Source organism: Camelus dromedarius, chromosome 17, assembly GCF_036321535.1.
Source record: "Camelus dromedarius isolate mCamDro1 chromosome 17, mCamDro1.pat, whole genome shotgun sequence".
NCBI lineage: Eukaryota > Metazoa > Chordata > Mammalia > Artiodactyla > Camelidae > Camelus > Camelus dromedarius.
The window spans coordinates 43,003,798-43,028,652 of NC_087452.1; the positions used below are offsets into that span (position 1 = coordinate 43,003,798).

Genomic DNA, 24,855 nt, shown 5'->3' on the forward strand with positions numbered 1-24,855 from the left:
GAAGGAATTGGGTAGGTTGTTTAGGGCCATGGAGCCCAGAAGGGCCTGAATTATGTCAGTCATTCTGCTCATTTCTCTCCCCTCGATACGCACCCTGCGACCCCAGCTCCAGGTCCTGGCAGGCAACAGGATTCCACTCCAGTGATTCAGCTGAGGAGATGTTAATAAAGAGCATGGCCAAATGCATAGGCAAGTTCAGGGACCAACAGGAGAGGGAGGTACCCAGAGCCCAACAACAGGAAGAAGTGTTTTCACCCTCAGCCTGAAGGTCTTAGGGGAGGAGCCAGTGCGACCAGAAGCCAGTAGGTGCCTAAGGGGCCCCATGGACAACCAGCTGCACGGCCAGGGAGGGAGGGCCGGCTGGAGAGCCTGAGCTCTCCCTTCCCCCCAGCGCCAGCTCCTGCTGCTGATGACGTCCATTAGCAAAACCCACCTGGAAGCCCCAGGACAAAGGATGTTGAAGATGCAGTCTGTGGGTCAGAGGACAAGGATGGAGAATGGCTGTGTGACGAGAGGAGAGGCAAGCAGAGAGTAATCAGCACCTCCTTCCCTTCAAAAAGTGCAAGGAACGCATTCCTATGCCAGGCCACACTCCCCAAGCTGCTGCGCCGTCCTGATCAGATGAAGGTTTTAAAGACATCTGGATAATGATTTTAGCAGAGTAAGTCTCTTGGTTTGATAGATGTTTTGCCCCTCAGAAATTACCTTTATGAACACCTGATAATATGTCAGACTACGCACTTAGCATGACTGCTTCAGCAATTAAGTAAATGTTAACTCTCAAATGCATACATCGTTGGAGATTAGGGCAGGATATTTGACTCTACCCCAGTGCTTGCCTTTCCATTTTGAGGAAATGGCAATGTTTGGAGGGAATTGATAATAACAACTTAGGAAGTACTATGTATAAAGTAACATTACTGTTTAAATATCTTGCCAAAGAAAAAAAAAGTTAAATTATGATTCAACTCAAGCTGTATGGTTCATTTTGTGGAATTTGACATTTTCTTTGGCTGGCTGCAGAACCAGGTGGCTGAGATCAAAGGGACAACAATGGGCAAAAGATATTTCAGGGAAAATTAAAAAGAAAAGAAGGAGGGTCTAGTTTATTTCTACAATGAGCCTAACGGATTGTGTGTTCCCCAAGCAGGTTTGGTTTAGAAAATGCTCTGCTGTATGTTAGTCTCAGGTTTGATACATGTCGCCAGAATTGTTTCAAGTGTTTAAAGGAATTATCAGCAAGACAGAATAGTATGAAAGGATACTTAAATGGGGCTTCAAATTAGCGTTCTGGTGTGAAATCTAAGGAGTTTCTGCTTCCTAATAGCAAACTCACGGGCTCTGTAATCAGGCAGACAAGGGGCTGATCGCTGACTCTTCCACCCACTAGCTTGGTGACTGGGAAGTTATCTGCTGTCTTTGAACTTTGTTTTGCTTGCCTGTTAACTGGGTGCTACCACTTCCCAACTTCCCCAGGCTTTTATGAAGGTCAAGTAGATGTCCAGTAACACGACTCACACATTCCTCCGCACGTGGCATTTACTGCACATAGTTGGCATCCTTCCTCCCAATGATGCTATGCAAATGACAGTATTTTCACTCCCTGCAGAACTGTACCTTAAACGAAGAACAAACTGGGCGTTGATAATACCAGGAAGGACCCCAAATGACAAGAGAAGTTCCTGGGACCACTCCCTCCAGCTGACAAGGTTCAGGCTCCAGTAGCGCACGTTGCCTGTGAGCCCAGCGTGGTCATGCAACACCGTCCACGCGGACACGACCGTGGGGGACACGACTGTGGGTGCTGCAGTGGCGGTGCTCTTCTGACCTTGGTTTATATGCAAAGTCTGATCTCGTGTAGCGAAAGGCAGCAGAAGCAGCTCTGAACATGAGCGAGGCACAGCGCCCAGTGCAGCAGGGGTGGGAGAGGCCAGCTGGTCGCACCTGGGGAGCGCGCACCCAGGCAGGGGCCATTTGGAAAGGCAGGCAGGTCCAGGCGCCCAGCATGGGCGGAACACCGATTCCTGGGTTGTAACTCTAAGACAGCCAAGTAGAGGCTCTGCTTCGCCTTTATCACCGAAGACTCAGAGAAAGGCGAGGCCTCTTTCTGTTCCCATGTAAGCAACAGACCTGGTCCCCTGCTCTGTCTTGTCTCTTAATCAAAGCTGTGCTCACCCTGCCAGGGGCTGCGTCATGGGACTCAGAACAAAGAGCTCCCCTTCATCTAACGCTGTCTCAGAGCAAAGGGGGCTGAGGGAACCCTGGGTTCACGCAGATGCCTTTCCATCTTCTCCTGGTGACTTACTGGACGGAGCCCCTCGCATCACGTCACAGATGGATAAAAGCAGCGGTGCCCTCTCAGCTCCCGGGGGTGGCTGCTCTCCCTGGGGACCCACCTCCCGCCGCCTCAGGCTGTCACAGCGCATCCCAGCACCCAGACCTCCTGAGATGCTTGCCGAACGACAGACACCCTTCCACTTTATGAATGTTTCTAACCTAACCATTTTGTACTATCTTTTTGTGCTCAATGATTAAGTGAGTGATTTTAGGAGAAAAGTCTATTTCCAATGAACGTATTACTGATTGTGTTACAGTTCTCTTTCAAGTGCAGTATTTAATAGCCCTCATGATTTATCTGGACCAGTTTTACTTTGCCCCATTTAACAAGTGACCCATGATGTTTCATTGCTTCCTATTTAATGATGTAAGTAAAAAAAAATTATGGTTTGTGAACAAGTGTCTTTGAAAATGTTGAGCTTGGGGACTAAACGAATAATAAAATGGGCATTTCAGTGAAAGGCATGTTAAAGTATCAAAGTGGGGAGGGAGGAAGAGGGTACAGCTCAGTGGAAGAGCACATGCTTAGCTTGCACAAAGTCCTGGAATCAATCCCCAGTCCCTCTACTTAAAAAACAATTTACCAAACTAGATTTTTTAAAAATGATTTTTGACTTGATGTTTGGAAATGCTCCACTTCATGCATTAGCAATCAACTGGCTAGTTTTGATGATTTTCGTGTTTTGTTTCCAATTGATGAGGTAAGACAGAAGGATCCCTGCAAACACGTACCCACACAGAACCCACGGTTGGTGACAGACAGCCTTGACTCTTCCTAAACAAACAAACCAAATTGGATATAAATGTCATTATTTTCCTCTCTCAAACTTTGGAGTGTATTTATTTATTTATTCCTAATCATCAATTTTATTTAATATATATTGTCCAAAGGGACACAGAATAAAGGTTAAAATCTAACTCCCTCACTTCTAACATTTTTTTTTAAATAAGAGACAAATATTGCATTTATATATAGGCCACATATGTCTGTTAATTCCAGTGACTCTAGTGTAGTTATTAATAGCATTCCTTTTCACTCTCAAATGAGTGTGGGTTCAGATGAGAAATTCTGCAGTTACTATAAAAAGGTGTAACACACACAATGTTTACACACACGTACATGTGTCTGCATATGTATACATGTATACATATACATAAATAGACATTTTTAGCAATCTAGTAAAGATTTTTACTGATACGAATTTAGAGAAACTGCACTCTTTTTTTGTGCTCTTTTTAAATTGCACTGCAACGTTTGTTGTTCTCTCGTCCTATCTTGAACCAGTGCTCCCTTATGCATAAACAATGTATAGCTTCAAGTTGAAACTATTTACCTTAGTTTGGCAGATAACCAGGTTCAAAACTGCCAAAAAGACTGACCGAGTGAGTCACGGACGAACTCCCTCATCTAATCTGTACCAACAGCTTCCCACTCAGAATGCGTCTGCTCAATTCCTTTCTTTTTTTTGGGGGGGGGGGGAGGATGAGGGGTGCTTACAATCATTTGATGTATTAATCCTCTTTAAGTTGACACATTTACTGCTTTTAACAACACCAACTTCTAGAAGCCCTTATGTCCACGTTTTGGGGAATTGCTATAAATTTCCTCACTAGCCATTGAAAGGGGAAAAGTGGGCAGTAAAACAGTGGTAACCATGAGAAGTTTACTGACCAAGACCACTGACAGAACAGCCACGGATCCCACTGAAAACAATGCATTTACATACAGGGTATAATGCAAGTCCTAAGCCCGTTTTCTAGTCCATTTTCCCTGAGCACGTACAAAAAACATTCTGCATAAAACTTCCCTTCCAGAAACCCGGTCACAAAATCCAAAATTTAAAACTCCTGCTCTAGGGTAGAGAGGAACAATTCTCCTTTATCATTCAAATATAACACTGTTCAGACAGAGTCAACTTCTCAATACACTCTTCCAGCAAGATCCTAAGTATTAGAAGGAAGTGGCAGGGAGGGAGGGGGGGCGGGGCTTGAGGAATTCATGAGGAGTAAGTCTGCACTGATGAAGAGCCATGTCATGTCCCTTAGACAAGCTCAGGCACCCAGGACGGATCCAGGAGAGACCAGCAGCAGGAGAGAGAGGCTCCTTGGAGAAGCCTTTGTAGGCTGACTACAGAAGCAGAGCTGTCCTGATACGGACATCCCAAAGTATAAAGTACAACATTTCAAATGTTTCTCATTTAGTAATATTTCCAGCCATTTTTTTTTAACTGCTTGTCATTTGGGAGATCCTTTCTCATCTGTTATGAAATTGGTGAGCACATTTGGGGGGGATGTTCTCCATCCTACTTCAGACACATTAAAATAAAAACACCCTCCTGGGCTGTTAGGTTTTTGTGACTCCCCATTTATATAACTACCAGCAAAGGCTGGACGTGGACACTGTCTTGCAAAAGTGATTACTTCTGGATGGAGTGGGCAGAACTTCCCAATAAAAACATCAGCTTAGCGGACGCTGTTCCCTTCCTAGCGCGGCCAGGGAACACAAGGCTACAAATGCCCATGTTTAAATAGATGGAGCCAAAGATGCAGCAGAGCCACGATAATTAGTTTCATTATTAACTGACTAAAAAACACATAGAGCTGTTTCTTTTGAGAATAAAATTTTAATTAAGGAAAGTTGGTGTTTCAGCAGGTGAGGGCCCTCGGAAAGCTTAGATGATAAGATTTCATGACTGATAACTCCTCAGCGGCCTGGCATTATTAACAAGATCATGATGAAGAACGTAGCTGAGCAGTTTAAAAATAGATGATTACCGACTGTAACTCAATAAAAAAAGTTTAAAAAAATAGATGATTACCACTGCTTTACGCAGGTGTGAAAGAACTGCTGTTTGATAGCTAGTACCCAAGGCCATACACCTAATGATGTCCCTGTGGATGCAAACAGCCCATTCTAAGACCAGTAAGAACATTTCGTGGGGAGAAAGCAAAAGAGGGTTACTATTGTATTCTGTAGGCACAAATGTCAAATCATGCGAGGCAGTCAGTACTGGTCATAGTCAAGACCAGCCTTGGGAGACAGACTCCCTGTGCCTCCCAGGGCTGCTACTCCTCCTGCCAAGCCTTGCCCTCCATCACCTGTAAGGTGCGGGCGGTGCTACGGGGGATGACATCAGTCTCACAGGGTTCGGGTGAGGATGCGGCTGAAACACCCACAAGCACACTGTCTGGCATGGCAGACAGAAAGCACTCAAGTCGTTTTAATTTATAACATAAAAAAAAAAAGATCGGAAGTTAGGAATTCACTTCCTGCCAAGAGCACAGAACCCGCAGGGTTTGCCCCAAAGGCATGGCGCTCTAATAACGTGCTTTAACCTCAGGATGATACACTTTCTACTCATTTTTCGAGACACCGTTTTGAGTCCCATGAATAATAAACTCAATGCTTAGGATGAGGATATGGCTAAGAAAGCCATTTTTTAAGATACAAAATCCTTTTTATGTCACTTCCATAAAAAGGAAACTGCGAGGAGCAGCCCACTGCAGGCAGAGAGAACCGCCGTGTGACGCGGGGCTCGCACCCGCAGCGCCAGGCTGACGGCCGCGCTCACCCAGCCTGGGCAGCTGTTCGCAGGCATCCAGAGTTGTATTAATTTATCTGCAGCTAAGACATCTGTGGTCGCCGCACAGCTGATTGCCCAAAATAAAGTGGAATAAAAAGAGGGGAGGATTCTATCTAGTAGAGAGGAATGCACTGGGCCAGAAAGAAAACAGGTTGGCTTTGAGGAAGGTAAAAGTGAAAGGTGATGGAGAATCAGACTGGGGCCCAGGCAGGAGGCCACGGTCTCAGGTCTGAACGCAGGACACATCCTGACCTCTCAGATGAGGCCGGCTGTGCTGGTCACTGACCGATGGCACAGCCACCTGGCCTTGAGCTCACACTCCTCCTCAGGGGTGTGGCTCTGAACAAGTGACTTCAGCCTTGGTTTCCTTGCCATAGATGTGACTGTCAAGCTGGAATCCTGAGCTAAATTTAATCTATTTAGGATCTCTTCTAACATTCTAAAATTTAAACAGGATTGCTTTATTGAAGATAGTTTAGTAACTAATTATTCCAATGCAGACTTTGGAAGCTCTGCAAGATGGGTCCCACTTAAACAGCCTTTCTTTTTATCCCACTTCCAACAGTAGCTGATATTGGATATCGGATACTTCAACACATGCCTCCGAATACTTCAAATTCAACTTGCCAAATTCATCAAAGGTTATATTTCTAACTGGATGTAGTAACAAGCTGCAACCAAAATTAGGATTTTCATGGCTTCAAAGAACAGCTACATTTGTTCCTTAAAAAGATAATATTCAACCTGAACCAAATCTGGTATTAGGTTCCTTTAAAAACTTTTTTTGCCTGATGTGAATTGGGTTTCCACAGAGTCTGTTAAGGTCAGACTAGATCAGTATCTTTTGGGAGAAAACAAACAGAACAGTAACAAAATCCTCTTGATCTGAATATAATATAATGCTTAAGGCCTTAAAAATACTTTGTGTACGCATCAGTCCATGCGATGACTTTGAGTCCCTTTTCTCCCTCTTGACTGAAATCCCTTTAAGAGACCACTCACTTCTGTGTTCCTTATCTTTGTTCCCCCTTCGCTTACCCACATGGTCCATGCAGTTATAATTCCTGCACACAGCAGATGCTTAGTATGTATTGTTATTGGTGAATGAAAGCTGAGAGATAAAACAGCATTTTCAGCTCAACGTTAGGTAACATTCCACCCAGACATCTTGTTTCTAGAGAGTAGACCCCAGAGGTCACCCAGGGAAAGAGGCGATGGCAGCGGCAAGGGGACTGAGCTGTGTCCTCAGCTCCTCCGACCTTCCGTCCGGCTAAGTGCAACTCCAGCTCTCAGGAGGAGGCAGTATCCAACCAAAGTAAGAGAAAAAGAAATTCTCTCCCAGTAGAACCTCAAGTCCTGCAGAGATGAGCGCTGTGGCTTTGGGCAGAGCACGTAACTCAGTACACCCGGTTTCCTAGGTGAGGAGTGAGAGGGCTGGACGACTCCAGCTCGCCCAATTCACAACCTTCTTCGTGTTTTGCCAGTATTGACAGACATCCTCCTGCTGCCCTTTGAAAATCCTGGGTCTTTTCTGACGATGAGTTAATTCTGTTTGCCACACCAAACAATGTTCACTGACAAAACTCATATATCACAGCCGCAAGCCCACACACAACGTCCCCATTGTCCCATAAATCACATACATGACACAAACTGCCTATTAGGGCATCAAGAATCGTGGCCTGGGAAGACAGTCAGCGGGTCACTGTTTCTGATTCTAACATTTTACGTTTAATTCTTCTGCAGCCCATCCACCTACCAGGCTCAAAAATGATGCTCAGCAACTGTAGCATGAAGGGAAGTTGGCTAAGTCACTGCCCACCTGAGAAAACTCATTAATTACATACGTTCATGCTTCCAAGGGCTGGGTGTTGGCCAGGCCATTCTGTAAGAGTCTTCTAAAACCCTGGGAGGAGCTGTTTCACCATAAACAGTAAACGCTGTTGGTGCTAAGAACCCCAGGCTACTCCTAATGCTCTGGCCCCAGGTCATGGCGCCGAAAGGCTGCCATTCCCACAGCAGCGGCAGCCTGAGCGATAAAAGCACCATGGGACTCCCGAGACTCAGATGCTGAGCTGTTTTACTGGTCTCACTCATATACACCCTTAACGAAACTGTGTCGGTAAAATGGAGCCGCTTTTTCCTAGGCCACACTGGTGAAGAAAAATGAGCAGGAGGAGTAATTTTAGATACCCAGAAGCTTAGAGGCCCCTCTTTCAGAGAACCTGGAAGCCCAGTTTGGGGCTGTGCTGGGGAAACGTCATATAACACAGGTCTGGTTTTAATCCCAGAGACAACCAAGAGGATGCACATTTCGGATGAGTATTTTTCAGTCGATAAATGCTTCTTGTGCACCTTTCTAGTGTCTTTATATTTGCACGGGTGTCACGGGCTCTCTTGACTGCGACAACGTGGCAAACCTAAGTAACTGCATCACCTGGGGTGTGAAACCTCGTCTTCGTGGTTTACGTGCCCCCACAAGCCCGCAGAGTTGTACACCTTTTATTTTTGTAATTAGGGAGGGACTTCTGTGAGTTTTCAAGCCAAATTCCCACACGCTTTGCTAAGCAATGCCTCTCCTCCCACGCTGTTTCCTTATCGAGTTGCCTTTTCTGTTTCTTGGCAAGGGAGTATGGCTTTGGATACAGGAATGTATACTTTTCTAGGCAGGCAGCAAAGAAAGTTTGCATCAAATGATCACCAAAGGGGTCTGGGAGGACGGAGAGAGACTGTCCCAGCACAATCAGCCTAAAACTACCAAGAAAAAACCTATAATCTGACAAATTGTTACTCATTGCAGTGAGGGAGTCCACACAGCAGAGGAACTCTGGGGTGTCTGACCAACAAAGGACAGAGGAAAATACAGTTATCACAGAGAGTTTAGAGAGCATTTAAGTGATGCAGTTTCCACAGGCTGAAAGCAAAGCAGGGCTGTGTCGAGGAGCTGACATCCCTGTCTGCACCGCACAGTGTGCCCAGGAGCCCATCTCCTCTGCAAACACAATGTTAAGGAAGGTGTGGGGTGTGTCCGCAAGCGCCTGTCTGAACCCCTGCACACGGGATGTCAATCAAGGCTGCTTCTGTACGTCACGGTGACTTAGGCCAGCCTGGAAGGGGTGGGGAGTTGTAGTCCTCACTGACAGAGCTTCACCCGACCATAATTTAAGAGGACAAGATTTCTCAGTGAATAGGAGGGCAGCACTCACTCAGGTGAGGGGGTTGTTGTGACCACACTTCCACGTCCATAGGAGACACGATTCTGGTTAACGGTGCCCGGCTGTTCTGTGTCTGTCATTCCAGCCTGATGAGCGGCTGTGCAGATTTTTACTTTCTCAGTCGGAGCTAATTTTTACTTTCTCAAGATTCAGATAAATAATCATATAGAGTTAAAGAGAGGGAGGAAGGGAGGGAGAGAGAGAAAGAGGTTGGACGCGTGATTTCTTCCTGGAGTCTCGGTAAGTAATCATTTCCCTTTACCTTCCACCTGGGCTTAACAAAGGCAGACATCCCAAAGGAGAAATTCCTTTATTCTAGCCCTTTCTCAAGCCGGTAGCATTCCTAATTATTTAGTAAACCATGCCTGTACAGTGAACTTAGGATATTGAAAAATATCCTGCCAGGATTGAAAGAACACAATGACAATATGATAATAAATTGCAAGCATTTAATGATAAAATAATTATAGTACTAATGCTGTAATATTGCAATAATTTAGGAAAGGATGCAGGTGGCCCTTCCGTGAAAAGATAAATACATGAGAGTGAGTCATGCTCAATTAAGCACTTGAGAAAATGTAAATCTCCACATGCTTAAATGAATTTTTTAGTTAAAAGCAAATTTATGAATGGGGTTTTATATAGACACGTTGCCAATTGTGTTCCCAACAGTTCCATGCCCTCCAGGAGGGGGTGCCCCTTTTTTAGCATGGCTCTTTTCTTCCAAAGATAGGCAGCTATGAAAATGAATGACATTACAAACACCATGTATCAGTTGTCGTTCTTTTTTAAATGGCTACTTATAAAGCGGTGACGGTCCCATAAATAACTGGTTTTCTAGAAAATGAATCATTAAAATCTCAGTGTTAGGCACTGTCCCCTATTTTCTGGAAATTAACACATCTTCCAAAAATGCTATTTCTCCTTCTGCTTTAACTGTTTGGAGCAGAATTTGCCAACTGAATCCATTCTGGGGAACAGGAAATTAGCTCCTTTCCATGAATTCAAAGAGAAGGGAATGGGAAAAAGAAGTAGGAAGGGGAGAGAGAGAGACTCTATCTACTTAAAGCAGTCGAAAGTCCTAACTCCACACGCACCCCCCTCCCCGCCCAGCACGCACAAATGCGCGGGTGTCCAGCAGCGCACGAGCCTGGAGCTGGGGCGGCGGGGGCGTTGCCTGGATGAGGCACCAGAGAGGCAAGGAGGCATCTGGTGGGGCCTGGAACTACAAGCGGATGGAAGTAATGGGAAGATGAAACGCACGGCGCGCCTCCTGAGGGAACTGCGGACGGCGCGGGGGGCGGGGGGCTGAGGCCGCCGTGGACGCTGATGTTTAAGACCTGGTGGGCACGGAACCAGGAAAGGAGAGGATGGAAAACACTGGTGTAAAGACCCTGTAATAGGCAAAAAGAAGGGGTTTATGACGTTCTTAATAATGGCTCGTGGGCACTTTGATATAAAATAAACAGCATTGCAAACTTCAAGAGACGGATGCAAAAATCTAAACTTCCATGGCAGGACATGTAAGTCCCCTCTTGATAATAAGGACAGAAAGAACTAAGGCTAATTCAAATACTGTAATACGCACGGGGAAGCACTTGGCTTCGAAACAAATAAATTAGTTTCTAATTATGAAACCTGGCTTCTCTACAGACGTTTTCTCTGCTTGGAGTGAGCTATTGAGGCAATTACAAACAAAAAGTATTTTCTTATCACGGAAGGAGTGATGGGAAATTAGTTTATAAATATTTAGCAGTTATTCAGTCAAGCCAATAAAAAAAGAACACGCTTTATTGTCCATCATGCTGATTAGAGTCCTGAAAATAGTATTAAAATGAGGTTATGTTTCCCTCGTTGGGAACTTTGGGCATAATACTGTTATGTAATACATTTTCCCTCTCAGAAGCCTAACGGGTTCGAATCAGGTTTGAACTCGGGTTCGGTCACTGTGAAATAAAAGAGGAAATTGGAAGTCATTTCTAGAGATCACCATTGGCAAAAACTCTGACTCGGCAGCCTGCTTTACCGGATTGGCTGCCAACAGAGTTGTCAATAGAGATGGAGATTTGCTACGTCAGGTTCCTCCATCCCATGCCTGGCAGACCCCACAGGAACCATTTGGGTCTGTGCTATTTCTCTGCAGACTGGCTTCACTGAGACACTGCAGCAGTAAAGCGCTAAATCAGGCTTAACCCCTCCTGCAAGCATTTGATGTGCACATCATTATAGTAATAATAAAGCAATAAATTGCTAATAAAAAACAAGCAAAAGAAAAACTCCCCACTTCTTGGTGACCCTACATGGTTTCTTTGGAATATTTCCTTGCATCTTAAAAAAATTATATATATATATATAGTTTCCTAAATTTCATTTTAGGAAATGGGTTATGATGCATTACAATTTACACAAATAAAAGTCTTCGAGAGCATTGCGTCTGTAAAGCATGAAGATAACTTACTGTTGTGGCAATGATAAAACCGCTCACAGTGGCAGCTGTGATTTATTGAAGCAATTCAAATACACTTGGAAAGTGTATTAGCTTTGCCTCTGCCCACAAAGGGCGCATCTGAGCAGGGTAGGACACTCCAGTGATAAATTACAGACCAGATCCAAGTGAAGGCAATTGGCACATCCAATGCCTAAAGGCTCCAAATTATAGCAAGGATGTGCTTTCCATGATAATCCCTCACCCACAGTGGCATCTAGGGTAGGCAAAGAGACAAATTAGTGGCTGATTGTTTTATTTTGTGATAGTGTTTTTGTTTTTTAATGGCGAAGCTTCTCTCTCTTTTTTTGAATCAGTAAAGAGATTGGTACCCTCATACTGTGTTCAACATTAGCTTAAGCATGTGTGCCATTAAAACCACATCTGGGGGAGATTTACAAATGGGTTCCAGGATGGAACTTGACAGAGCCATGTATCTATATTTTACCAAAGAATTCAAAATGCCCAGTTTCCTCTTTAAATAATAATGATAATGATAATGATAATAATAATAATAATAATAATAATAATAATGATAAAATGACTCCAGCTATGTAACAAGCATTTAAAACCAAGAAAGTTAAATTCCTAATGGAAGATCAATGAATGGAACATTTCATTGCACTGGAGCTTAGATGTTCCCTCTACGTAGTAAAGAGGTACTTTAGTGCAGAAAGTCTTCAGAGTCAGTGCCCATTTCTTCCCCAGGCTCACTGAGGTACCCAGAGTCATCGGGACCCATGCATCAAACACTTAGTGCCAACAATGTAAGCCGTCTGCTCTCATCACTGCATGAATCACACCGATGAGCTGGTCCCCGGATTATCGTCGCTATACAGGCGAGAACACTGAGGCAGATGGTAAACCTGTCCAAGGTCACACAGCTATAAACGGTAGAGATTTGAAGCCAGGTCATCTTAACTTCTCAGTTCTTCTTTCTAATATTCCATTACACAGGACAAATTATGTATGTGTAATAATTATTGAGGCCAATCTATTTTAAAGGACTAATTTTTATCTTTGCCATCTTTCTCATTTTTGATCTCAGTAGGAGGAAACCACTTACACTCAATTAATTTAATAAGCACTGAAAGCACTCTACTTTCATTTACATTTTGATGTCACCTCTTTGTTTCTTGGAATGGCTGAGCTTTATTTCTTGGCAAGAAAGCACACAAAATTGTCTCTCAGCTCTGCCCAGGTGACAAGGAGGAGCGGTGATTAATTTTCAGGGCACTGATGCTTCACTTATGTGATAAACAGAAGGACCCAGGGCCAAAGAGAGGCCCCTGCTAACCACATGTTACAGCATTTCTGCACGAAACCCCAAGCTTTTCGTTCCTAGCTAAGCTTCATATTTATCACTCAGAATCAATCTCAGACACGTTTCTAACAAGCTCTGTAACCACTCTCTCAACCCAAATCAGAGTAGAAGAAAAAAACGGGGCCAAGGCAATCCTGCTTGGATTTTGACACACGTAAATCAGCAAAAAGAAGTACAGTCTTGGGATATTTAGGGTAAGAACAATGTTATGTTCAGTGATAGACTCTGTTTAGCAAGGTGGGAAAAGTGAAATTACTTCCTCAAAATTTCTACCCAAAACTTAAGTTCAGTTACTTAAAAGGATCATTTTCTTTTTCAATTCTGATGTTGTGGATTTGTATGTAACCAACAGAACAAAGACAGTTACTTCAGATCGTGAGAAGTGAAGTGGTTTTGGAAATAATGAGTGTTAAACTCCTTGCTGAAACCCAATAAGTAGTTATAAAAATATACACAAAAAGGTGTATGCCTAGGTATGTATGTACAAATATTTCTCTGTGTGTGGATATATATATATTTCTACTGTTCATATACAAACAAGAGAATCATAATATTTTAGTAGCAGTGGTAAATTCACATTAATCTCTCTACAACCATTTAGAAAAACACAATGCATACATAGGCAAACAGAAAACTAACCCCCTTCCCCAAAAAACCCATTATCTAAGGACCCTTTGTGGCTCAGTGTTTCTCTACTCCTACTGACCTCTTTTGTGACCAAAGAAAACTGTGCTTGAGAGGGTCACCTGGAGTTAGGGATGCAGGTGTGCCCCTTTCTGAGATCAATTCCTGACTTCTACCTACGTTGCCATCTTGCCATGGGGACGCATGGAGGAAACCACCTCAAGGTCCAAGTTTAACCTGGAAAACCGAGGGCATCCATTAGCCCTTGGAAAGAAAACAAAAAGGAATCCACAGAGAAGAGACGTGCTGAAATCTGCTCCCACACTACTGTCCCATCCACAACTGTTTCATCTCTAGTGCAAGCCACCAGCTTTTAAAATCAAAGCCACGATATTAAAAATAAACAGTTCTAAAAATGCCATTATTCATCATGCAACATAAGCATATAAAACAGCTCTAATTTTTCTTGACAAGTATATCTGAGAGGTTTCACTGGGACCGCAACCATTCTTTTTCATCAGTCTTATATTTCCTTAGCTTACCAACAAAGGTTAAAACTTCTACCGTGTTCTTTCGTGGGACGAGAGCAGACACTAACATTTAATTTCCTAAAACAGGTTAAATTTTTTAAAAATGTTACCTTTTTATTTTAGTCACCTTTAGCAATTCAACTTCTTCTGAAAATCCTGTTTGGTCTACAAAATAGTCATGGGCAAAATTTTACTGTTAATGAACAATTTTTGAGTGTTTCCACAAATATTAGAAGGTGATACAAAAAAATGTGGAAAGGGTACCACTTAACACATGATTCCTGGACTGGTACTGAGGGTTGCCCCTACCCAGGCCTCCAAATTTTTGCTGATGTCAGCTACGACTTCAGACTCAGGGTAAGTGTATTATGTTCATTTCTGTAAAATTTATTAGATTTTACGGTGATCCCTGAAGGACTTGTGATCACCGAATCAGAACTGCTGGGTTACCATTTGGTGACTGGACAAATTCCATGTGGTTCCACAGGATCAGGTAAGAGCTCTTTTCCCTCGTGGACGTGACTACGCAGGGAAAAGCAGGGTCGGGGAGACAGCCACCACCCACCCCTCACCCTCTGTGGGCATGTCAGTGAGAGGCAGGTGGTGCTACTCATACAGCCAGACTTTTAAACAACTTCTTCAGAGGCACAATCTGCCGTTCTGGGCAGGGTTTCCTCCACAGGATTTCGAGTCACACCAAGGTGCTGACTCTCTGATGAGCTGTCCTAAGGTTATGCCAGCATCCACCTTCCTGGGGGAGGGGGCGGGAATGATGCAAGTGTGAGAACACTCAGTCAGCAGCGTTGGGGTTTTAATCCAACCGAAGTGCGTCAGTTAATTACATCTGAGGCCTTCTGATAGGTTTGCTTGCCCCTAGTTGCGTAATCACAGGCTTAGAAAGCCACGCCACCACTCACCTCAGACCTGTGTCCGCGCGGCTCTCCTCTGCCGCGTCTCACTTGTTGGGTGCTGTATTTGCGTCTCTTACCGAGTCCTCTGACTCACTTCTCCAGTCGTTATTTCAAAAGTATTTCAAAAGAATTTCTGAGAACCTGGTCTGTCTGAGCAGTAGACTCAGTAACATTTAGTCAGAGAAGTCCTCGAGGGACAGAGGAGCGATGACCTCTCCCCACTGGAACTGAGTGATCCTGGGGATCGATGCTCGTCGATCTTTTATTTGGCTCCAGAGGCCAAACCTGGTTTTACACTTCTGGCTAAATGAAGACGTCACAAAACCCCAACACATGCAGCTCTTTAAACGAGAGTTAAATCAGACACCTAGAACCATCTTCTCCAACACTTGGCCTTATTATCTTGGAAAACTTTGCCATTTGTTCATTCAGAAACATAGACCGTGTGCCTGCTCTGTGAGGTTTACATCGACACAACTGGGATCAACTGGCAGGGAGAGGTCAAGGGGCGTTTCCTTCCCCAACCCTTGGGCTTCGACGAATCTGGTATTTATCAGACATAAGATGACATTTTAATGAGAGAAAACATATGAGGACCTGAAAGTTTCAGACTGACGGTTCAATATACTAATAACACAAGAGAATCACAGCCGTGTGTCACACGTGAATAGTGTCACACCTGTGCACAGGGCCTGTTGCCATCATTAGTGATCGAACGTAGAAGAGAAAACAAGTAAACACCGAGAAATAACATCAGCACCTCCTTACCAGCACCACCACCGTTTTCACAGTGTTCAAAGCAGAGTCTATCTGCTTACCAACACATATAAAAACTTTCCCATAGCAGAACAGCTCCGTAATTTTAGCTTAAAAATATGTGAAGAAATAACAATTAACTTTTGGGGAAAACATTATGTGTAACAGTAAAATCAATTTTAGGAGTTAAAAAAAAATTTACACATCAGAATAATGACCTACATTCCCTGGGCCTGTATGTGCAGGTGGGTGTGCAGTTACCATGGATTTTGACTTTGGTGTTGAGGGCTCCATGTTTGGAAAAGCTCTTTGTTATTTCAACACGTTGTAAAATCACAACAGATTCGAGTAGATTTGTGGACGGACGATGCAAGTGGCTTCAGTGTGTCTCCAGGCATCACTGGGTGTCTGCCGGGCCCTACTAGGGGCCGGGTAGACACGTGCCATATCAATGAACGCCCGACTCCAGAACCGCATGGAAATTAAACCTGTACAAACAGAACTCATGATGGGCCTGAACAAAGTTCTTGCTTGCAACGTGAAAATCTCTGGTGGCCGTGGTGCCAGTCTTTCCAGGCTCCACCAACAGGAAACCCACGATACTTCAGCTTCCACTATCCACCATTTGATAATAAAAATCACACTGGTTCTTAATTCCTCTTAGATTATTTCTCCCTTAGAGAAGATTAAAACATGCTCTTTAAAAGCAGACTAGACCACAGCACCCACTTTGCTGACGGCGTCGAGGCACAGAGAGAAGCAGGGGCTGCAGGAAGGCTGTTCTCCAGCAGAAAGACCCTGACTTCCTGGGAGCAGTTCTGCAGCCGCCTCACGTTGCCTCACAAACAAGACACACCCACGCAGGCACAGAGGGCGTGCGGCTGGTTTATAGGTAGTTTTGCCTTGTAAGTCATCAAAACTGCTGGCCAGATGTCACTTCTTTCATGTCCCTTGCCTACCCCAACCACACAGCCACCTCTTCGTCTTCACCGTCTCTGAACACATCCCTAAACACAGAGAAAGCGAACATTTGTTGCGTTGATAGCATTCCTGAAGACATACACATCTTTGAAGACGCGGAAGGAAACTTGCCCCCGATGTGAACCCGATGGTATGCCTGCCCACAAGGCTTCTTTAGAGAACAGAGAAGGAAAGAAAAATCAGAGGAATTCTCAAAGTAGATGGGCTTTAGGGCAGTGGTTCTTAAATATTAATGGCATAGTAATTGCTTGAGAGTACATTTTGGAAAAGCTGATCTGAGCATGAGAACCGGTTGCACTTAGTTAAAATACAGAAGAAAGCTTTTAAAGACACTGAAGAAATGCACCCTCCCGACAAAAAGAGTGCTCGAGTGCTCCTTGGGGAGAAGGGGGGCCGAGCTCTCAGCAACTCAGGAAACTCTGCAGTTTTTAGAAGCTCCCCTCTCCACCCTGGTGCAGACAGAACACCTCTTGAGAAACAGTGATTTAAGAATGATGAACGCGCGTTCTTCCAACGCTCGTTTACATCACGTCACCACCTTTCCTGAAGAGGAGCTAATACCCACAGGTTCACGATGGGGACGTTAATGCCTTTAGTTTCAACTTGCTTTTACAACGCTCCCAAATTGGTCCAGCTACATAATATGGTCCTAATAAATCAGTGAAATTCATCTCAAGTCCCTTGGAGACCAGCAGACATCAACCCCCAGCTGATTTATGTTTCTGCTTCCTGCTCTTCCTCCCGTGCCCGTTAGCTCCCAGAATAAAGCCGTCTGTGGTGGTTTCAAAGAGTTTCTGGCTTGCCTGGAGACTCTCACACCCCCTGTACCCAGCAGAGGCTTCCGCTACAAATCTAGCAGAAGGAGCCAGATGGCAGTTGTCGCTGTACAAGTGCTGGCTGTCACCACCAGGCAAATGTATGGGATTCAAGGAGCCAGTCTTCCCGACAGTCCCGCAGACCCTCAGGGCCACCAGTGCGAACTGGAACAGGAAGAGAGCTCGCAGGATGCCGAGAGCTGGCATTACGGATTCACATAATTTATAGTCAGTTAGTGTCACCACAAACCAGCAGCAAACGCAACGACAGAGGCGGGGAAAGAAGAGAGAGAGAGAGAGCTTTTGGTGTCTCTGTGTTTCACAGCCTCTTGAACAAATCCTGGTACGTCCTTTTCAGGTGTTTAATCTCCACTTAGAAACACACGCGGGTACGATGCGATGTTTAATAGAAGCCGTCTAGTTCCTGAAGGTATAATGTGCTTCCTGCAGCATTACGGTGGCTCAAAATGGAAAGCAACAGAGGGTGGCTGTTTCTGTTCTGGTTAATTCTAGCCGCGGGATGTAAAGCCATCCAACGTGCTGCTGGATCTTGTCAACATTACAAGAACTCTTCGGCAAAGAGCACAGGTTTTCTGGACTTCATATTTCTTTTCAATTCTTTGACTTTAAAAAGAATGGGGAGATTTCTGCAAGCCAAGGCGAGAGGCTTCAGAAGAACCACCCTGCTGACAACCTGATCTTGGACTCTGAACCTCCAGGAGGGTGAGAGATGAATGCCAGGTGTTTATGCCACATACACACAAAAAGGGCGGATCCTAATTCTCTTATCTTTGCTACTTGTGCTGAGAATTTGTCCCTGAATAAGAGACACTAAATCCATTGGCAAACTTTTAAGTTCCTAAAGTTCCAAGCTGAACAGGTGTCGATCACCTGGAAAAGGAAGAGAAAACCTACCGCACATGACATACCCTGCAACAGCCGACAAACGGAGCAGCAGGATAATTTAGAAATCAACAACGCTATGCACATATTCTCCATCATTGTTCTGAGGAAGGAAAAAATTCAGACAAGAGAGAGAAAGTGCATTGGGAAGAGGCTGAGTTTTAGATCCTGACTGATGGGGGTTTATTGATTTCCTAGGGCAAAGCAAAGGCTTAGGACTTGAAATCACATTGGTTGGTCCCCACACTTGCTGAATGATGTCTTGAAATTAGACTCCCTGGCTTCACCTATTTATAAATCCATGTGCTTATATTTGTCTTGCCATTTTTAAGAGGGGGAGAAAGGCTTACAGGGGCTTATTTAGAAGTACCCTTAGAAGTACGTCACAGGTGCTGCCAAAGGAACACATTAATTTACACCCCAGTCACCAAACATGCCATTAAATCTTGCCGGAGTTCAGAAAACACCTACTATGCAAATTTCAGAACGAAAAGTAAGCGTAAAAATAAGTGCTACCAGTCATTTAAATTCAGTTCATGTGGACAATCTCATACACACACACACACACAGACTTTTTAAAACCCGATTTCCCTTTCTCTATTTAGGTGTCTAGAAAAGCAATAATGGAAAAATGCCCATGTCACAGCTGCACTGTTTTCACTGATGAGGAAACGGAGCAAGCGGCTGGCAGTGGGGCCCTGCAGCCACTGGCCAAACGGACCTGGAGCAGCGACTGGCTCTTGTCTCAAGTGCGGCTTCTGTGCCCGACAACGCAGTGCCGCGGGCGCCAGGGAGGGGGTGGGGAGCCAATGTTGCCATGTCGTTTGTTTCCCCACGGTCCTGTTGCCAAGGAAACTGTCTCCTCTGTGTGGCCCGTCCACAGAGACACTTGAGGTGGGCTCCACCTCAAAGAGTGAGAGCTCCTTGAATGCTGTCTTGTTTTCCAACAATGGGAAACCAAAGAGACAAAAGCAATTGACAGAAGGGGGAGAAATACCCTGGAACGTCTATGGAGTCGTCCCTGTTTGGGGAGAGAACAGTGAAGCCAGTAACAACAGTTTGTTATGAAATAGTCCTGGGATATGGCAGTTACAGAAGACAGATAAATGAGAGGCTGGAAGGCCTGAGTTATTCCCTGACAAACACTTTCTTACAAAGGAGGAAACCAGGAGTGCGGCGGCTGCTCTGGGAAACATTCTATGTTATAATGGCTGTTACCGTGCAAGATATCTGGGGGTGTCTGGGGCTCCCCTGAGTGGTCCCGGGTGACTGAGGCAAGGTCCTAGGCCCCCCAGAACTACAAGGTTGGGAGCGGAATGACTCATGGCTATTACAATTATGCCACACATTACAAACTGAGTTTTTAAATTTCCATTTGTTTGCCATCAGTATATAAAAACACGATGATTCCTATATTGTGTCCTCATATCCTGTAACATTGTTCAATTCACTTACGAGTCCTAGCAGTGGTTTTATAGACTATTCTGAATTTTTTGTATTTAAACATGCATGTCAACTGCAAACACAATTTTCTTTAAAAATACAATGTCACAGAACTGTTAGGAGAATCAGATTGCACCCAAGTATAAAATAATACGGTGCCTTCAAGAAATAAGAATGCTGTATTAATGAGGTGGCACAATTTATGACTCCAGTACAAGTATGTGCCTGTAACATGCATAGACATAAGCTCAAAAACAGAAAGAATAGACAAAAATTTAAAAAAAATCATCGTCCTGTTAGCATGGAAATTTTGTATATTTCCCCCCCAAATTCCTTTGCTGTAAGTATTATGTCATTCTCACAATTTATAAAAAGTTATACACGCAAAATAACTGTCTTCTCTTTTTGCTAACGATTGCATCAGTTTCCAGCTAGGAAGGAGCTTTACTCTCTGATGTATTTTTTGTCCTGGGATTACTCTCTTTGACTCACGTCCCCAGTAAAAACTGAGCCTTTCCTACCAGATAGATCTAGTTGGTCTCAACGGTGGAAATTTCATCAAAATTCACTAAAGAGAGCCTCAAGCCCTCTGACCTCTATAAAGGATACCACGCAGTCCAGTTAACACTGTCCACTCGCAGATGAGTAATTAGAGTAATATTTGTTTACCAGTTGTTTTCCTTGGGGGAAAAAAGGCACGCAAACCCGCTTGGACAGATCCTACCGCCTGTTCTTACAATCCCTCGAAATACGCACTCCAGTCCAGTATCCTGCATGGATTTTGCTTTTGGCTTTATTCTGACTCCTCTTTCTGCCACTTATTTTTTATTCTTGAAACAGTTAGGACACCCAATGGCTCATAAAAAGTGCAGTGGTTCTGGACCTACTTCAAACACAAAAACAACAGGAAAAAACCCGACAGAGCAAGAGCATCTGGGAGAACGTTAAAAATGCCATTTTAATGAGTCTCCAGGTGCCTTCCAGGAAGTGGTGTGGGAACCAGGGAGAGGATGTCAGCAGGCAGGTAGGGATGGGTGGCAGTCCTGGGAAGGACAGCAAAATCCACGCTGCAGCCAGGGGAGGCAGGCTGACACCTGGGACTCGGGCCTGGATGGAGGCAGGGAGGGGGCCTGGGGTGGCTTCAGGGACGTGAACAGGAACCGAAGTGCGAAGTGTGAAGTCTGCTGCGCCCTGCTCTTCCAGTGAACACATGTGCAGACTCGCCTCTGTCGTGGAATCGTGCTGTAACCAGCGGATCGATTAGTGACCCTGCTTGTAAGCACGCGACCCCCGTCTGTTTTAAGGAGGGGACGTGAGCCACTGTGCCTCCTTTAGAATTCTACCAACTTTACGAGGCTCCTACAATCCTGCAGGCTTCCTGAGTGATTGATCGTCACTCCTGCCTGGACCCAGAACTATCATGTTTACCTGCCGTCATTGGGACAGAAGGGCATTTCAGAGCTGGAGGGAGTGATTAAAATTTTGTTCTTATGCTGATGGTCTGGGGAGGGGACAAACTTGGAATCGGTGAATACAGTGAATCCAGGCTGACTGGTTCTGCTGAATTTATGTTGGTGTCCCTACAGAAAACAGCCACCGTCTGAAGACAGTGGAAAGCAAGAAGTTTAAAGAACAACCTATTTCAGGGCTATGTCCTTTGGAGGTAGCGTCCTTTAACGTGAGTGTTCTGCACATTGTTTTCTATTCAAAGTTAGAAAAACACCAACATTTTTAGGTAATAGCGAACCCCTTGGAAATGACACATTTAAACACCAGCCTAACTGTATTTTTTTTGTTGTTCCTGTGGGTACCGTGGCAGCTTTGAATTTGGGAAGCAAGATAAAGATAACATAATTCAAGATGCTCTATACCTTTTTTTTTTTTTTCCACTACAGATTTCTAAATGAAGTCACAAACCCTGAGGATTAACTTCACGCTGACCCTAGGGATAGCAACGAGAACAAAAGACGGTCTGGAACTCTTCCTGTTCTATGTGAGGAGAATACAACACGTTCTTCTTAGCCATTTGAATGTTAGACTGTGCATGTCTCTGGAAGAATGCAGTCTTCTGTCTCCTAGTGGAGAGGAAGGTGTAGAATGGAAAAAAAAAATAAGGTTGATAAATTAAAATAAAGGGGCAAATGCAGACAACTAAAACATGAGATGAAAAGCACCAACTACCCAGAGCTTGGAGTGAAATTTTTGTTTAATATAAGGAGAAAGGAAAAGGAAAAAAAGAGAGGGGGTGTCCAGAGAACGTATATAGAGTTAAGAATTAAAGATAGAAAATAAAATAAGAAAACAGATTTGGAGAGGGGAAGGAAATGGAGACCATGAGGAATTTTTAAAAAAGTGTTTCTAAAGAAAAATGAGGTCACTCATAGATCTAGGTGACAGGTAACAGCAGAAATTGTTGGCAACCAATTCACAAGAAATGAACAGAAAAACAAGAGGGAGGGTCAAGACTACTCTTGGCACAAAACAGCCTAACTTCTTTTAATTGACTTTGGTTTAAAGCATGAGGCAAATCTAGCACGTGGGAACAAGCAGTTTGGGTTCTTTGGATTTTTCTAATGCGTTCAGATTCTCTTAGGAAAACTACGCAGGAATGATGTTAGAGTTTTCAAAAAACATGTGTTTGTATGCTTTTCTTGCTACTTTTCTTTCCTTCTTATCTTTAATCCAACCCTTTTCTTTTTAAACAAGCCATGCTGTCCACTCTCTGTTGCAGATGACAAAGGAAACATAATGCTGGGGCCTGTCTGATTTCCTGCCTTTACTCCGCATCCTGGTGGTGCTTAACTGCACAGTAAATGGATGTGTCGACACCAAAGGTACATAAAATTGCAAAATGCTAAAGCAACTATTTCAAACACGTTGAATAAGCCCTCTTTTAGAACCTCCAAGGGAACAGAGGGAACCTAGCCATCTTTGTTGTTTTGGGGAACCTGTAAGATTTTCAGACCTAAAAATAACATAATTAATGTATTCTAGCTCCTAATAGTGTTAACCTTTCTCCTGATCCCAGCTTAATACTTCTCCTTCCCATTTCTGCAAATGGAAGAATTAGACTAATTAATGAAAGAGACACATGAACATTTCCATAGAAACCTTTTCCAGGCTAATATTTTCAGAACAGCATGTTCCACAAGGATTTATCCATGTGACTTCCACTGATGTTAACAGAACTCAGACACTTAAATCCTTGTGTAACTCTGACTATTTACCCCTCTGCCCTTAGTAACATACTAACACAGACATTCAGAGTGCAATCACTTCCACTGAGTTGTCAAGTGTAAAAAACTTTTGCATTGCTTCTCTGAGTGATTATCGGCTATACATCTTTTCTCTAACTAAAAAAAGAAAATCAGAGATTAATGGGGTTTTAAATATTAAAATGTATGGAAATTTTATGTAGGGTAATTAGACAAATACACCTTTTAAAAGACTCATCAAATTTGGGGAAGACAATTTCAGATAAAAAGAGGAAGTCCCACTGTCTGTAAATGAGCATCTTTTATTGGTCACACTCATGTACCGAATTTTTTCTTTAGCTCTGATTGCTGATGCTCCCACTCCCCATCTCAGCCCATCCTAAGAGAGGAAAAGTCAAGGTGAGGAATATCATCCTGAGAACAAAGAAGGAAAAAAGGTTTTTAAAGATAAAACCCCTCTCAGTTACACTGACTGCTTAATAAGTCACACTGAAAATACAGGAGTCACTGTCAAGTTTACTCAACTGCTCAGGTTAAATAAATTTATAGACTCCATTAAGGTACATTTTGTCCCATCCCAAATGTGTTTCAGAACAACATTAAAGAGGCAATAAACTTCTTTCTCACTAGGAGCTGTTATTATGAACAATATGCTATTGCAACAAGAAATATTTCTCCTAAAAGACAAAAACCTAACACTCTGCTGTTTATTGAAGTTCCGTGCTTCCCTGTCAGGAAAGGAGAAGAGGCTTTGGTCTAGTTTCAAACATACACGTGTCACAGATGAGCCCACCTTCCCGCCAGGGACGCCCCCAGTCCATTCCACTGCCGTGCACTCAGACAGCAACTAAAATGACCGAAGGAAAGAATCACACGGACAAAGGGTGATCTGAGGAGATTTTCAGGGCCTGGTTAGTCCCTGCTGTCAGAGCACTTTCAAAACTAGTCACTTGAAATGACTTTTGATGGGACTTTAAATTTATAGAAATTCCCATATCACGAAGCACACGCAAATCCAAACACACTGTACCCCTGCAAGTGACCCAAAGGGCCTGTGACAGGGTCCCTGGGTGTTTGAACTTTGGAAAAAACGTGTATGTTCACTTGTTGGTGTGGATCGGTTGGTAAGGCGTCTTTCTACTTGATTTCATAACATTTAATTACAGTTTTGCTCTCTTTGAAATTTACATTGGATGGCTGAGAGATTTTCATTTCATGATTTAAACTTTGACACAATCTCTTCTCTCTCCCACAAACACACACTCCACGTGCAGGCTGACATAAAATCAGGCACACATCGTATTCGTTCTCTCAGCACCTATGAGTACCTGCTAGGTAGCAGAATCATGCTGTTTTTATTTCCTATCAAGATTTGGATTTGTAAACATTAACATGCTAATTCTAAATGCTTGCTAGCTATAATCCATAAGCTCATATATGCTGACTATGAAATATGAGACTTATGCCTGAAATACAAATAATGTCAAATCAAACAGTACATTTGGGAGGGGTCCTTTCTCTCTGCAGTCATTTTTATGCTGTGAAACTGGTTTTTACCCAACATGAGTCATTTGGCAGACGGTTGGGAGTGGGGAGAAGTGGAAGAGAATGGGATTTGTAAAACAGCAGAGGTGAGAAGCATCCTCAGTTTCCCGAATCCACACCAAACGTTCCACTGCACTTCTAACCCAGTCTCATCTAAGGGTCACTCAAGTTTCGTGTCTTTCCCCTT

At 43.8% G+C, this 24,855-nt stretch overlaps 1 protein-coding gene and 1 long non-coding RNA gene across 22 annotated transcripts in view; one reads left to right on the forward strand and one right to left on the reverse strand.

The window, feature by feature from the left end:
• LOC105090704 (uncharacterized) overlaps positions 1–3,250 on the forward strand; it is a 146,553-nt gene extending 143,303 nt beyond the window's left edge. For 3 of the 4 annotated variants that reach the window (XR_010384956.1, XR_010384958.1, XR_010384959.1), the window contains one exon: positions 1,610–3,250. This is a non-coding gene — a long non-coding RNA (uncharacterized LOC105090704). Of the gene's footprint in view, positions 1–391; positions 662–1,609 lie in introns of all 4 variants that reach the window. The other variant, XR_010384957.1, reaches the window with a different exon arrangement.
• ARPP21 (cAMP regulated phosphoprotein 21) overlaps positions 1–24,855 on the reverse strand; it is a 151,266-nt gene that overhangs the window by 17,935 nt on the left and 108,476 nt on the right. The gene's annotated exons all lie outside the window — the stretch shown is intronic.